Source organism: Lithobates pipiens, unplaced genomic scaffold (genome assembly GCF_037356315.1).
Source record: "Lithobates pipiens isolate NorthernLeopardFrog02 unplaced genomic scaffold, aLitPip1_a1.2 Scaffold_13, whole genome shotgun sequence".
In the NCBI taxonomy this organism is placed as follows: Eukaryota; Metazoa; Chordata; class Amphibia; order Anura; family Ranidae; genus Lithobates; species Lithobates pipiens.
Window position 1 is genome coordinate 488,571,797 of NW_027507718.1, and position 16,771 is coordinate 488,588,567.

The window sequence follows — 16,771 nt, forward strand, 5'->3', positions numbered from 1 at the left end:
AATCTTTGCAGTCAACGCGTTAGTCGCGGTAAGCCCAATACTCACCTAGGGACGACCGCCTTAAGAAGGCACATGAGCAGCCATCACCGAGCCCAGTGGGAGCAACGGAACACACAAAGCCACACTGCAGGCTCTCACCGTCCAGCCTCGTCTTCTACTTCTCCTTCTCCTCTCTCCTCACAATTGTCCTCCACTCCACCTTCCATCACGCCAAGCTCACATTTTTCTGCAAAAAGGCAGGCTTCCGTGGGCCTAATGTTTGAGCGTAAAAAAATGATGACGCCGGATAACCCTCTTGCCCAACGGTTGGCGGCTGGCTTGTCAGAACTCATAGCCCGCCAACTACTGCCATATAAACTGGTGGACTCGGAGGCCTTTCGCAAATTTGTGGCCATTGGAACACCACAATGGAAGGTCCCAGGAAGGAAGTATTTCTCAGAGAAGGGCATCCCAGAGCTATATGGCCATGTTCAGCGGCAAGTGAATGTATCTCTGGCACACAGTGTCGGTGCCAAGATACATCTGACCACAGACACGTGGTCTAGCAAACACGGGCAGGGAAGGTATATCAGTTTTACTGCCCACTGGGTGAACCTTCTGACGGCCGTCAAGCATGTAACCCGTGGCACCCGTGTAGATTTGGTTTTACCGCCACGGATTGCATGCAGGCCTGACTCTTCTTCTCCTCCTCCTACTCCATCCTCCTCCCTCTCCTCCTCAGCTGCCTCCTCCTTTTCCGCTGCTAGCGTCTCTTCCACTGCACCGCCCAAGCTCCCCAGAACCTATTCCACATGCCAGGTGAGACGTTGCCATGCCGTGCTGCGTCTGTTGTGCCTGGAAGCAAAGAGCCACACTGGCCCGGCACTCCTTTCAGCTTTGCGTTCACAGGCAGATGAGTGGCTAACACCGCTCAATTTGACAGTTGGTAAAGTGGTGTGTGACAACGGTGCCAATCTGCTTAGCGCATTGAAACAGGGCAAAATCACGCACGTGCCGTGCATGGCACACGTCTTAAACTTGGTCGTGCAGCGATTCCTTGTCAAATACCCTGGGGTCCAGGACATCTTGCGGCAGGCAAGGAAAATCTCGGCCCATTTCAGAAGATCTTACACGGCCATGGCTCGCCTTGCTGACATTCAGCGGCGACACCATCTGCCGGTCAGACGTCTTATTTGCGATTGCCCGACGCGATGGAACTCAACCTTCTATATGCTTGATAGGCTGCTCCAGCAGAAACGTGCAGTTAACGTCTACCTGTATGAACTCTGCGAAAGAAACGGTTCTGGGGAGCTGGGTTTTTTTTCACCGCGCCAGTGGCTGCTCATGCGCGACACATGCAGACTTCTGCGGCCATTTGAGGAGATCACCAAACTGGTCAGTCGCAGCCATGGCGCCATCAGTGACATGGTACCTTATGCCTTCTTTCTGGAGCGTGCATTGCGTCGTGTCATTGATCAGGCTGTGGAGGAGCAGGAGCGGGAAGATGAGGAAGTCGCAATGCTGGATGAATTCCCAGGGGGGGCTACTCTATCTGAGACAAGTCAACAACAGGAGTCTGATGAGGAGTCAGAGGAGGATGGTGCCGGGGCGGATGAGCAGGAGCAAGAAGAGCATGCTTTAAACCTTTCTGGGATCCCTGTTGTGCGAGGATGGGGAGAGGAGAATGAAGAGGACGACATTATCCTGGATGATGAGCAGGAGCCAGGCCACCACACCGCTTCCACTTTAGTGCAAATGGGGGCCTTCATGCTCCAGTGTTTTAATAGGGACCCCCGTATAAAAAGCATGAGGGTCAAGGACCAGTACTGGGTGGCAACGTACTTAGACCCCCGGTACAAACACAAAATGGCGGAAATGTTACCGCCGTCGCAGAGGGCTGTCAGAATGCAGCACTTCCAGGCCTTGCTTCGAGAAATGCTGCATTCTGCTTTTGCGTGCGCTGGCAGAGGAGCAATTCCCACTCCCAGAGAAGGATTTGCGGGTACCAATCCAACAGCGCCTGCAAGAAGAGGCCGGTTTGAAGATGTGTTGGTGACTTCGGATATGAGGTCATTCTTTCAGCCGACCCATCGACAGGTGTCATCCGGATCCAGCATCAGGGAACGCCTAGACCGTCAGGTGTCCGACTACATTGGGTTAACGGCCGATGTGGACGCTCTGAGGAGTGATGAACCCCTAGACTACTGGGTGGGCAGGCTTGACCTCTGGCCAGAGCTTGCCCAATTTGCAATCGAACTGTTGGCTTGCCCCTCATCCAGTGTCCTGTCCGAAAGGACGTTCAGCGCAGCAGGGGGGATTGTGACCGATAAGCGTACTCGCCTAGCTCACCACAGTGTTAACTACCTCACATTTCTAAAAATGAATGAGGCATGGATCTCGGAGGAATTCAACACATGTGATCAGTAGACCATGTATATGTCTATAAACAATTTTTGGAATCAAGCACACAGACCTTCTTAATTCATTTGGCTCACTTCCCTGACCCAAAAAAGCACACCGTACTATATGCCCCTACCCTCCTCTTTGAAGAGGTTGAGCGGTGTCATATTTCTACTGGGGCTGCTTATTATGAGGGGTTCCCACCATCCCTGTGCTGTGCTGACTTCCTCCTGGGTGTTCTTATTATGAGGGGCTCCCACCATCCCTGTGCTGTGCTGACTTCCTCCTGGGGGTTCTTATTATGAGGGGATCACACCATCCCTGTGCTGTGCTGACTTCCTCCTGGGGCTGCTTACGGTGCTGCTGTCAGCGCTGTATGTCACGGAGCTGCTGTCAGCGCTGTATGTCACGGAGCTGCTGTCAGCGCTGTATGTCACGGAGCTGCTGTCAGCGCTGTATGTCACGGAGCTGCTGTCAGCGCTGTATGTCACGGAGCTGCTGTCAGCGCTGTATGTCACGGAGCTGCTGTCAGCGCTGTATGTCACGGAGCTGCTGTCAGCGCTGTATGTCACGGAGCTGCTGTCAGCGCTGTATGTCACGGAGCTGCTGTCAGCGCTGTATGTCACGGAGCTGCTGTCAGCGCTGTATGTCACGGTGCTGCTGTCAGCGCTGTATGTCACGGAGCTGCTGTCAGCGCTGTATGTCACGGAGCTGCTGTCAGTGCTGTATGTCACGGAGCTGCTGTCAGCGCTGTATGTCACGGAGCTGCTGTCAGCGCTGTATGTCACGGAGCTGCTGTCAGCGCTGTATGTCACGGTGCTGCTGTCAGCGCTGTATGTCACGGAGCTGCTGTCAGCGCTGTATGTCACGGAGCTGCTGTCAGCGCTGTATGTCACGGAGCTGCTGTCAGCGCTGTATGTCACGGAGCTGCTGTCAGCGCTGTATGTCACGGAGCTGCTGTCAGCGCTGTATGTCACGGTGCTGATGTCAGTGCTCTGTATTACGGTGCTGCTGTCAGTGCTCTGTATCTCCTGCACCCTCTTGTTTGCCTACCCTGGTCCCTGACCTTCCCTCTCCTCCATTGCCTTCATTAGCTCCATAGTCCTGAATTGTCAGAACAATTTCCCAAATAAAAAAAAAATGCTTGTAGTTATCGATCCCAAATTCACCTCATACATGTATTATGCTATTGTCCAGGTGGTGGGACTACGTGCTACCCCCTAATAATTACCCCGTGGCCGCAAATTCGACCTAAAGGTTTGCGAAATTCGCCTCCCATTGAAGTCAATGGAGCCCGCGGCGAACGGTCGTTTTCGCGAACGTTTGTGTCCGTTCGCGTTTCGCGTTCGCGAAACGTCCCGTCGGAAGTTCGTCCATCACTAATGTCCATTGTCCCCTTTGTTATTTGCGTTGACCCTTGAACCACTTCTATGCAGAGTAAGGCTCAACAGGGATATCCAAGGAATAACCATAGGAGAAACCCATAATAAAGTTGCAGCATATGCAGATGATATGCTTTTTACAGTGACAAATCCGATAATCTCGCTCCCAAATCTATGTAAGGAAATCGAGACATACAGTACACTATCCCACTTTAAAATAAACTGCTCCAAGTCAGAAGCCTTAATGATAGCAGTCCCAGAGAAAATGACGAGACTAATAAAATTAAATTATAAATTTAATTGGACGGACTATGGCCTGAAATACTTGGGAATAACGATCGCAACAGACTTCAATAAGATATATGAATTAAATTTCGCACCAGTATTGAAGATGGTACGAGGATGCCTGGAGAGATGGCACAGGGGAATACATTCCTGGTTTGGAAGAAATAATATAATCAAGATGAATATTTTGCCAAAACTCCTGTACCTCCTCCAGGCAATCCCAATGTTAATACCAAGAAAATTTTTTAGAACTATACAAACATTATTTATGAAATTTATTTGGGCAGACAAACAACCAAGGATACGGAGGGCATTATTAACATTACCAAAGCAATACGGGGGATTAGCAACACCAGACATATATAAATATTATCAGGCAATACATCTAGGTAGATTACTAGACTGGTGTCGACATGGAGATCAGAAAATATGGGTAAAATTAGAGCAAGCACAATGTAGGGAGCTACTACATAGAGCACCTTGGTGCTACAGAAATTTGACCTCAGACACGAAGCTACACCCTACAATAGGACCCACATTACAGATATGCTACCATCTCTTAGCTAAGAATAAGATATCGACACAGAACTCCCCTCTAGTCCCTATATTGGGTAACCCCCGATTTATACCAGGCATACAGAAAGGACCTTTTGATAAGTTGATTAAAAAAGGAATATATCAAGCTTCGCATTTCGTGAAAAAAGGTAAATGGCCAACAATGCAGGAGATGATAGATAGAAAAGGCCCCTTTCAATTAGATTTCTGGCAGGCGGCACAATTAGGACATTTTCTAAGAACAGAGATAGCGCCAGAGTTATTAGACCGAGACTATATGCCATTTGAGAAACTCTGTACGGAAAAGGAACCAATTACGCATGTAATCTCGAAAATGTACGCGTTACTGATTAAACCCGTAGAGAATTTTCAGTTACCCTTCTTTTGGAAGTGGGAAATAGACCTAGGAAGGACTTTCTCTGAGGAGCAGAAGAAAAATATGATACAATCAATTTTTAAAACAGCAACATGCACAAAATTGCAGGAAACTAATTCTAAAATTATCGCACAGTGGTACAGAACACCAGAAAAACTTCAAAAATATTTCCCTCATATATCAAATAAGTGTTGGAGGTGCCAGAAAGAAGTGGGAAATGTTTTACATATATTTTGGTCATGTCCAAAAATTAAGAAATACTGGAAAGATGTACGAGAGATCGCTCAAAAAGTCAGTGAAGTAGAAATACGGGAGGACCCAGCAGTATTCCTCCTGAACTTGTCAGAGACCTCAGGAAATATAGGTGGGAATTCCATCCTGTGTCACTTGGTAAATACAGCCAAGTCATGTATAACACTTAGGTGGAAACAAATACAACCCCCCAGTGTGAGCATGTGGTTGAAGAAAGTTGAGGAGGTGAACAGGATGGAAGACCTAATATGGACAGCCAGGAAAAGAAGGAAAACTTACTTGGAAATATGGACACCATGGAACCTCTATATCTCCTCGGGGGAGGGAAGGAGACAGATCAATGCGATTTAAGGGGGAGGAGGGGGAGATATAGGGGAAGGAGATGAGAACTCCCCCTCTCCCCCCCCTCCCCCTCTCTTTGGCTTGGTCCCCTTTTTTTTTTTTTTTTTCGGGGGGGGGGGGGGGGGAGAAGAATAGGGGGGAAAATATTAGGGGGGGAAGATGAAAAATAAGAGGATAACAATACAACTCTGGCCTGATTGGGAACAGTACAGAGGCGGCCCTTTAATTAGGCAAATTAGGCGATTGCCTTAGGCCTCGCCCACAGAAAGGGCCTCGCCGTCGCGCGATTGCCTAATTTGCATATTGCATTTACGGTTGTTGTGTGACAGTGTGTCTGTGTGTTGACTCACTGTCATCATCATCATCATTATGTAACTGGGCGGCACTCGCAAGCGGCAGGGTGAGCGGGCGGCGGGCGCTCTGCGCATGGTGAGCTGACTCGTGCACGGTGCTTTCTGGCGTGCCACCGCCGCGATTCGCGGCGGCAGACGAGGCGGGACTACAATCTATCATGGTGGATGGGTGGTGCTGGGCATGGCTCAAGCTGCCTGCATCCAATAGCAGGCTCCACTGCCACAGCGCCGTCCTCCAGCCTTTCCCCAAGTCAGCGACGGCGGCCCCAATGCATGGCGGGAGTTGTAGTTCTCCAACAGAGCACAGCACACAGACTTCAATAGGGCCATCTGGTGCCTGTGCTCTGCAGAGACAGTGAGACTACAACTCCCAGATTGCACTGCAAGCAGAGAGAGAACATCGTGTATTGCTTCTCCCTGTCCTGCTGGCTTTAGCAGGGGACCGAGGCGAGGAGCAGGAGCAGGTATTCTAACTATAAATTAATATTAATATATATATATATATATATATATATATATATATATATATATATAAGGAAGCACTTTGCCATGAATGCAGAAAACAATTTAAACTCCTCCAATAATTCATAATAGGACTTGTGGATGCATTGCTGTCGTTTTTTTCACACGCACACACACACACATATATGTATATATATATATGTATATATATATATATATATATATATATATGTATATATATATATATATATATATATATATATATATATATATATATATATGTGTGTATGTGTGTGTGTAAAAAACTACAGCAATGCATCCACAAGTCCTATTATGAATTATTGGAGGAGTTTAAATTGTTTTCTGCATTCATGGCAAAGTGCTTCTTTTCTGAAATGAATCATTTGAAAATGTTGACCTATTCATTCATGTATCTTTAACCGCTTGAGATCCGCGCTATAGCCGAATGACGGCTACAGCGTGGACCTGCTTTCCCGGGACCATGTCTATTGACGTCGTCCCGTGCACGAGCGGCCTGTGTGCCCCCTGAGGGGCGCGCGTGGCGAGCTCTGTGATCGGCGAGTCTATGAGACTCGCCTGATCACGGATCGGAGCAAGGGGCCGATCCCGACCCCTTACCACGTGATCAGCTGTCAGCCAATGACAGCTGATCATGTGATCACAACAGAGCCAGTAAAAAAAAAAGCCGATCACCGGCGGCCATGATCGGCCCCGATCACGGCCAAGTCATCAGTACCCACCTGCCCCCTGCCAGTGCAACCTAATTAAAGTAAAAGTGCCACCCATCAGTACCGGCCCTTAGTGCCTGTAGTGCCACCCATCAGTGCCCATAGTGCCACCTATCAGTGCCCATAGTGCCACCTATCAGTGCCCACAGTGCCACCTATCAGTGCCCACAATCTGCCTCAACAACACTGCTGCACCTCATATGCCACATATCCGTGCCCATCAGCGTCATCTAACAGTGCCCATCAGTGCTGCCCCTCAGTGCCCAGCAGTGCCACCTATCAGTGCCACCTATCAGTGCCCATCAGTCCCATCTATCAGTGGTACCTATCCGTGCCCATGCGTGCCACCCATCCGTGCCATCTTATCTGTGCCCATTTTGCCCATCAGTGCCGCCTTATCTGTGCCCATCAGTGCTGCCTTTTCTGTGCCTATCAGTATCTCCTTATCTGTGCCTATCGGTGCCACGTTAACCGTGCCTATCAGTGCCCACCAGTGCTGCCTCATCAGTGCATTTCAATGAAGGAGAAAAATGACCTGTTTGCAAAATTTTATAACAAACTATTAAACATGATTTATTGTAATTTTTATTAGTAAAAAATAAAACTCCGAGCTGTAATTAAATACCACCAAAAGAAAGCTCTATTTGTGGGAAAAAAATGATAAAAATGTAATTTGGGTACAGTGTTGTATGACCGCGCAATTGTCATTCAAAGCGCATCAGCGCTGAAAGCTGAAAATTGGTCTGGGCAGGAGTGGGGTTTAAGTGCCCAGTAAGCAAGTGGTTAACAAGACACTTTTATTTTCCCCCCCAAAAAAAAAAGAATAACTTGTCATCTGCTTTACTGAGGTTTTGGTATGCCTTTTGCTAGATCAATAGAATTAGCCCTGGTGTTGCATACACACGGTCGGACAAAGTTGTTGGAAAATCCGATTGTTCGGAACGTGATGACGTTTCGATCGTTGCGACAGGACTAAGTTGCGGCTAGTAGCCAATAGCTTTGATCTCGTAATTTGATCTGGGCACTTTGTCCAATCGGAATTCTCTACAAACGATTGGACCAAGTCCGATCGGATCATGTTGTCGGAAAATTTTATATCCAGCTGTTAAACTTTGTTGGTCGGACATTCCGACAGAAAAAGTCAGATGAAACCCACACACGGTCGGATTATCCAACAAGGCAGTCCGATCGGACATTTTCAGTCGGTGTGTACAGGGGCTTAGAATAGTTCCACCATACCGAAGGTTGGTTCTCTATGAACCTTAGTAGCTAATGGGCCCATCATGGCACAAGCCATATCTTTATCCATTTCCTGTAACATGATCCACAATGTGCGAGTCAGCAAAAGCTTAGTATTATGGGTGACTCTTCCTTTCTGGATCATATTCACCTTTTCCTAACTTTCCTATCCAATACTTCCATTACTTTTTATTAGCTTCCATTACACTCCATCCTTTCCGTCTTAGACATGCTGTCTGTCTGTACTGTACCCAATCTCTGTCTATTGGTCTCATCATCGTTGTCTGTACTGTACCCTGTCACAGTGACAACTATTGATGGGCTCAGTGGCTGCGTTTTATGGCACAGTGGCTGCATTTGATGGGCTTGGTGACTGTGTTTTATGGCACAGTGGCTGCAATTGATGGCACAGTGGCTGCAATTGATGGCACAGTGGCTGTGTTTGATGGGCACAGTGAGCCTGCAATTGCTGTTTTTTTTTCAGTTTGCACCCCCCCAAAAAAAATTTGAGCACCAGCCACCACTGGATGGGATCATCATTGTGCCCTTCTCCTTACTTGTTGAATGACAGGCTGAGGGCATGTACATTCCAGTTGAATGCCGTTGAATGAGGCTGGCTGTCATTCAAACTGGAGGGATTATTTTCTTTTTCATTTTAATTATTTTAATTCATTATCTTGCTGCAGTTCTGCTTTCACACACATATTCACACACATATGTGAAATGTTTCCTCCACCAAAAGATTTATAATTCTGTGCAGCTATTTTTGTGATTCATATTCCTCTGCCAGACAGTACACTTAGAATGGTGTGACAGTACCACCTTTTTTATTACAATTAAGTAATACAGCAGTTTTATTTACCCTCTCCCTAAACCTGCTGACGATGAAGAAGCATTACACTGATAAGTTATCAATTATGCTCATTCTGTTATCATAGCCGCGCAGTCTCTGACCGTCTCCTGTATCATTGTCCGCACAGTCTCTGACCATTTCCTGTATCTTTGTGGTGTGATTGTCTGTCAGCTCCCTGTCTGTGGCTCCAACTTTTCATACCGTGTTGGCAAGGTAAGAGTTTGCTTGTCATTACCATAATAAAACTGTCTCCTGTATCATTTTCTGCACAGTCTCTGACCGTCTCCTGTATCATGGCCACACAGTCTCTGACCGTCTCCTGTATCATGGCCGCACAGTTTCTGACCGTCTCCTGTATCATGGCCGCACAGTCTCTGATTGCCTCCTGTATCATGGCCACACAGTCTCTGACCGTCTCCTGTATCATGGCCGCACAGTCACTGACCGTCTCCTGTATCATGGCCGCACAGTCTCTGACCATCTCCTGTATCATTGTCCACATACAGTCTCTGACCATCTCCTGTATCATTGTCCACACACAGTCTCTGACCATCTCCTGTATCATGGCTGTGCAGTCTCTGACCATCTCCTGTATAATTTTCCGCACAGTCTATGACCATCTCCTGCATCTTTCTGGGGTGATTGTCTGTCAGCTCCCTGTCTGTGGCTCCAACGTTTGATATCGTGTTAACCAGGTAAGAGTTTGCTTGTCATTACCATAATAAAACCATCTTCTGTATCATTGTCCGCACTGACCATCGTCTGTAGCACTGTCTGCACAATCTCTGACCATCTCCTGTATTATTGTCTGCATAGTCTCTCACCATCTCCTGTATTATTGTCTGCATAGTCTCTCACCATCTCCTGTATCAATGTCGACACACAGTCTCCGACCATCTCCTGTATCATTGTCCATACACAGTCTCCGACCATCTCCTGTATCATTGTCCATACACAGTCTCCGACCATCTCCTGTATCATTGTTCATACACAGTCTCTGACCTTCTCTTGTGTCATGGGTTGGACTGTCCCTCAGGTGGGCTTAGCTGTCCCTTAGCTGGGACTGTACCTTTTCTGGATTGGATGGGTTGGACTATGTCCCTCACCTGGGTTGGACTATGTCCCTCAGCTGGGTCAGACTATGACTATATCCCTTAGCTGATTTGGACTGTCCCTTAGGTGTACTGGATTGTCGCAGTCCCATAGCTGACCTGAACTGTAACACTCCTATAGCTGAATTTGGCTGTCCCTCAGCTGGATTGGACTGTCGCTTAGCTGGGACTGTCCCTTAGCTGGATTTGACTATTCCTTAGGTGAATTGGATTGTCGCAGTCCCATACCTGGATTGAACTGTGACACTCCCATAGCTGTATTGGGCTGTCCCTTAGCTGGTTTGGACTGTCCCTTAGGTGGATTGGATTGTCACAGTCCCTCAGCTGGATTGGACTGTCCCTCAGCTGGGTTGGACTGTCCCTCAGCTGGGTCGGACTGTCCCTCAGCTGGGACTGTCCCTTAGGTGGATTGGATTGTCACACTCCCATAGCTGGATTGGCCTGTCCCTCATCTGATTGGACTGACCCTTGACTGGATTGGACTGTCCCTTAGATGGGTCACACTGTCCCTTAACTGAGTAGGACTGTGTATTGGGTGGATTGGATTGTCACAGTCCCATAGCTGGATTGAACTGTCACACTCCCATAGCTAGATTGGCCTGACCCTCAGCTGGATTGGACTGTCCCTCAGCTGGATTGGACTGTCCCTCAGCTGGATTGGACTGTCCCTCAGCTGGATTGGACTGTCCCTCAGCTGGGTCGGACTGTCCCTCAGCTGGGTCGGACTGTCCCTCAGCTGGGTCGGACTGTCCCTTAGGTGGATTGGATTGTCACACTCCCATAGCTGGATTGGCCTGTCCCTCATCTGATTGGACTGACCCTTGACTGGATTGGACTGTCTCTCAGGTGGATTGGATTGTCACATTCCCATAGCTGGATTGAACTGTCACACTCCCATAGCTAGATTGGCCTGACCCTCAGCTGGATTGGACTGTCCCTCAGCTGGATTGGACTGTCCCTCAGCTGGATTGGACTGTCCCTCAGCTGGGTCGGACTGTCCCTCAGCTGGGTCGGACTGTCCCTTAGGTGGATTGGATTGTCACACTCCCATAGCTGGATTGGCCTGTCCCTCATCTGATTGGACTGACCCTTGACTGGATTGGACTGTCCCTTAGATGGGTCACACTGTCCCTTAACTGAGTAGGACTGTGTATTGGGTGGATTGGATTGTCACAGTCCCATAGCTGGATTGAACTGTCACACTCCCATAGCTAGATTGGCCTGACCCTCAGCTGGATTGGACTGTCCCTCAGCTGGATTGGACTGTCCCTCAGCTGGATTGGACTGTCCCTCAGCTGGGTCGGACTGTCCCTCAGCTGGGTCGGACTGTCCCTCAGCTGGGTCGGACTGTCCCTTAGGTGGATTGGATTGTCACACTCCCATAGCTGGATTGGCCTGTCCCTCATCTGATTGGACTGACCCTTGACTGGATTGGACTGTCTCTCAGGTGGATTGGATTGTCACAGTCCCATAGCTGGATTGAACTGTCACACTCCCATAGCTAGATTGGCCTGACCCTCAGCTGGATTGGACTGTCCCTCAGCTGGATTGGACTGTCCCTCAGCTGAATTGGACTGTCCCTCAGCTGGGTCGGACTGTCCCTCAGCTGGGTCGGACTGTCCCTTAGGTGGATTGGATTGTCACACTCCCATAGCTGGATTGGCCTGTCCCTCATCTGATTGGACTGACCCTTGACTGGATTGGACTGTCCCTTAGATGGGTCACACTGTCCCTTAACTGAGTAGGACTGTGTATTGGGTGGATTGGATTGTCACAGTCCCATAGCTGGATTGAACTGTCACACTCCCTTAGCTGGATTGGACTATCCCTTAGCTGGATTGGACTGTCTGTTAGGTGGATTGGATTGTCACAGTCCCATAGCTGGATTGAACTGCCGCACTCCCATAGCTGGATTGGCCTGTCCCTCATCTGATTGGACTGACCCTTGACTGGATTGGACTGTCCCTTAGATGGGTCACACTGTCCCTTAACTGAGTAGGACTGTGTATTGGGTGGATTGGATTGTCACAGTCCCATAGCTGGATTGAACTGTCACACTCCCATAGCTAGATTGGCCTGACCCTCAGCTGGATTGGACTGTCCCTCAGCTGGATTGGACTGTCCCTCAGCTGGATTGGACTGTCCCTCAGCTGGATTGGACTGTCCCTCAGCTGGGTCGGACTGTCCCTCAGCTGGGTCGGACTGTCCCTCAGCTGGGTCGGACTGTCCCTTAGGTGGATTGGATTGTCACACTCCCATAGCTGGATTGGCCTGTCCCTCATCTGATTGGACTGACCCTTGACTGGATTGGACTGTCTCTCAGGTGGATTGGATTGTCACATTCCCATAGCTGGATTGAACTGTCACACTCCCATAGCTAGATTGGCCTGACCCTCAGCTGGATTGGACTGTCCCTCAGCTGGATTGGACTGTCCCTCAGCTGGATTGGACTGTCCCTCAGCTGGGTCGGACTGTCCCTCAGCTGGGTCGGACTGTCCCTTAGGTGGATTGGATTGTCACACTCCCATAGCTGGATTGGCCTGTCCCTCATCTGATTGGACTGACCCTTGACTGGATTGGACTGTCCCTTAGATGGGTCACACTGTCCCTTAACTGAGTAGGACTGTGTATTGGGTGGATTGGATTGTCACAGTCCCATAGCTGGATTGAACTGTCACACTCCCATAGCTAGATTGGCCTGACCCTCAGCTGGATTGGACTGTCCCTCAGCTGGATTGGACTGTCCCTCAGCTGGATTGGACTGTCCCTCAGCTGGGTCGGACTGTCCCTCAGCTGGGTCGGACTGTCCCTCAGCTGGGTCGGACTGTCCCTTAGGTGGATTGGATTGTCACACTCCCATAGCTGGATTGGCCTGTCCCTCATCTGATTGGACTGACCCTTGACTGGATTGGACTGTCTCTCAGGTGGATTGGATTGTCACAGTCCCATAGCTGGATTGAACTGTCACACTCCCATAGCTAGATTGGCCTGACCCTCAGCTGGATTGGACTGTCCCTCAGCTGGATTGGACTGTCCCTCAGCTGAATTGGACTGTCCCTCAGCTGGGTCGGACTGTCCCTCAGCTGGGTCGGACTGTCCCTTAGGTGGATTGGATTGTCACACTCCCATAGCTGGATTGGCCTGTCCCTCATCTGATTGGACTGACCCTTGACTGGATTGGACTGTCCCTTAGATGGGTCACACTGTCCCTTAACTGAGTAGGACTGTGTATTGGGTGGATTGGATTGTCACAGTCCCATAGCTGGATTGAACTGTCACACTCCCTTAGCTGGATTGGACTATCCCTTAGCTGGATTGGACTGTCTGTTAGGTGGATTGGATTGTCACAGTCCCATAGCTGGATTGAACTGCCGCACTCCCATAGCTGGATTGGCCTGTCCCTCAACTGGATTGGACTGTCCCTCAGCTGGATTGACTGTCCCTTAAATGGGTCAGATTGTCCATTATCTGGGAATGTCCTTTAGCTGAATTGGACTGTCTCTTGGGTGGATTGGATTGTCACAGTCCCATAGCTGGATTGAACTGTCTCACTCCCTTAGCTGGATTGGACTATCCCTTAGCCGGATTGGACTATCCCTCAGCCGGATTGGACTATCCCTCAGCCGGGTTGGACTATCCCTCAGCCGGATTGGACTATCCCTCAGCTGGATTGGACTGTCTGTTAGGTGGATTGGATTATCACAGTCCCATAGCTGGATTGAACTGCCGCACTCCCATAGCTTGATTGGCCTGTCCCCCATCTGATTGGACTGTCCCTCGGCTATATTGGACTGTCCCTCAGCTGGGTCAGGCTGTCCCTTATCTGTGACTGTCCCTTAGCTGGGCCGGACTGTCCCTTAGCTGGGCCGGACTGTCCCTTATCTGGGTCGGACTGTCCCTTATCTGGGACTTTCCCTTAGCTGGATTGGACTGTCTCTTAGGTGGATTGGATTGTCACAGTCCCATAGCTGGATTGAACTGTCGCACTCCCTTAGCTGGATTGGACTATCCCTCAGCTGGATTTGACTATCCCTCAGCTGGATTTGACTATCCCTCATGGGTTTGGCTGTCCCTCAGCTGGGTTTGGCTGTCCCTCAGCTGGGTTTGACTGTCCCTCAGCTGGGTTTGACTGTCCCTCAGCTGGGTTTGACTGTCCCTCAGCTGGGTTTGACTGTCCCTCAGCTGGGTTTGGCTGTCCCTCAGCTGGGTTTGACTGTCCCACAGATCGGACTACCTCTTAACTGGATTGGACTGCCTCTTAGCTTTTTGTCAGATATACACTGAAAAACTCATTATGCAAGTACCCTTGTTAACCAGTGAATTTGTTTGCTTATAAAGGGTGTGACAACAGCAAGTGATTTAGCATGAAAACAGTTTGACCAATTGAGAGACCAGAAGCAGAAATCACTTCAATCAATTAAATTCTGTTCCAGCATTGGTCTTTTTACCATTTTGTTTATTTTGTTCTAAAATTGTGTGTTAGTACACTGTGTGTAATTACTAGATTAGCAGAATTTACATTAGTTTTCCATAAATTTAAAACAAATATGCAAAAAGGTGGAAGAGAACGTGACAAAGGGCGAAAATTTGAATCTGGTCACCAAAAAAGAAAAAAGAATATTGCTTTTGAGGAATGCAAACAAGAGCTACGTGGCTCTATGCATACGTTTTTGAAGACAGGCAAGATAAATACAAGTCAAGAGGTGCCTGAGCATCAACACGAGACGATGGAATCAGTTTTGACTGAAATAGAAGATGATTCACAGCCAAGCACTTCTGTTGAATCTGAATCGTATGCCATTTGGGGTAGCGCAGAAGAAGGAATTCAAGAAAAACCTAGTGTTCCTGGTTCTGAGCAACCAGAGTCTACATATCAGCCTCTAAGTTATGATCCTGGAGAATGGACTTTTCCAGTGGAAGATAAAGACCGAATCTGTTTTATACAGAAAGGACCAGTAAGGCCGCGTACACACGGGCGGACTGTTCGCCCAACCTTGTCCGCTGAACAGTGTTTGGGCGGACAGTCCGCTCGTGTGTGGGCTTTCAGCGGACAGTTTCAGCGGACAGTTGGACGGACAAAGTCTTTCGGAAATTCCGAAAAACTGTCCGCTGAAACTGTGTTTGAGCGAACAGTCCGCCCGTGTGTGGGCCTGTCCGCTGTACTTTCGAAATGAGCGGACTGTTCCCGCTCGGAAAGTCCGCCCATTTCGAGCGCGTGTACAGGTAGGCGGGGCCCGCGAAGGAGACGTCGCGGGCTCCGCCGCCTGGAATGGGCTTAAAGGGGAACCCCAACGCCGAAAAAAATCGGCGTGGGGGTTCCCCCCAAGTCCACACCAGACCCTTGTCCGAGCACGCTACCCGGCCGGCCAGGAAAGGGGGGCGAGCGAGCGCGCCCCCCCTCCTGAGCCGTACCAGGCCGCGTGCCCTCAACATGGGGGGTGCCTTGGGGAAGGGGGGGGCCGCGCGGCCCCCCCACCCCAAAGCACCTTGTCCCCATGTTGATGAGGACAAGGGCCTCTTCCCGACAACCCTGGCCGTTGGTTGTCGGGGTCTGCGGGCGGGGGGCTTATCGGAATCCGGGAGCCCCCTTTAAGATGTGGGTGTCAACATCGCCTGGAGAAGAACAAGAAGAACAAGAAGAAGAACACGAACGGAAGGCGGCGACGGCGACAGAAGACCGGGCCACCGCCTGTAAAAGAGCTACAAGAAGGCGCGGTGGCCCGGCAGAAGAACCGAAGGCGGCGACAGAAGAACGGAAGACGGCGACAGAAGACCGGGCCACCGGACCAGGCGCGGTGGCCCGGCAGAAGAACCGAAGAGGGGGACAAGACCCCCGAAGTCGGGAGAAGAGGCCGGCGGCGGGGAGGAAGAAAGCCGGACTCCTCCGCTGGCAAAAGAGCTACACACACATAGCGGAGGAGTCCGGCGAGAAGACCCCCGAAGACGGAAGACCCCCGGCTGTGCAATAAAATATTTTTTCCCCCTGTGTTGTGTTTTTATTTGTACTTTATTTCACAGGTGAATGGGTAGGGGTACATTGTACCCCATACTCATTCACATAGGGTGGGGGGCCGGTATCCGGGGGCCCCCTTCTTAAAGGGGGCTCCCGGATTCCGATAAGCCCCCCGCCCGCAGACCCCGACAACCAACGGCCAGGGTTGTCGGGAAGAGGCCCTTGTCCTCATCAACATGGGGACAAGGTGCTTTGGGGTGGGGGGGCCGCGCGGCCCCCCCCTTCCCCAAGGCACCCCCCCATGTTGAGGGCACGCGGCCTGGTACGGCTCAGGAGGGGGGGGCGCGCTCGCTCGCCCCCCTTTCCTGGCCGGCCGGGTAGCGTGCTCGGACAAGGGTCTGGTGTGGACTTGGGGGGAACCCCCACGCCGATTTTTTTCGGCGTTGGGGTTCCCCTTTAAGCCCATTCCAGGCGGCGGA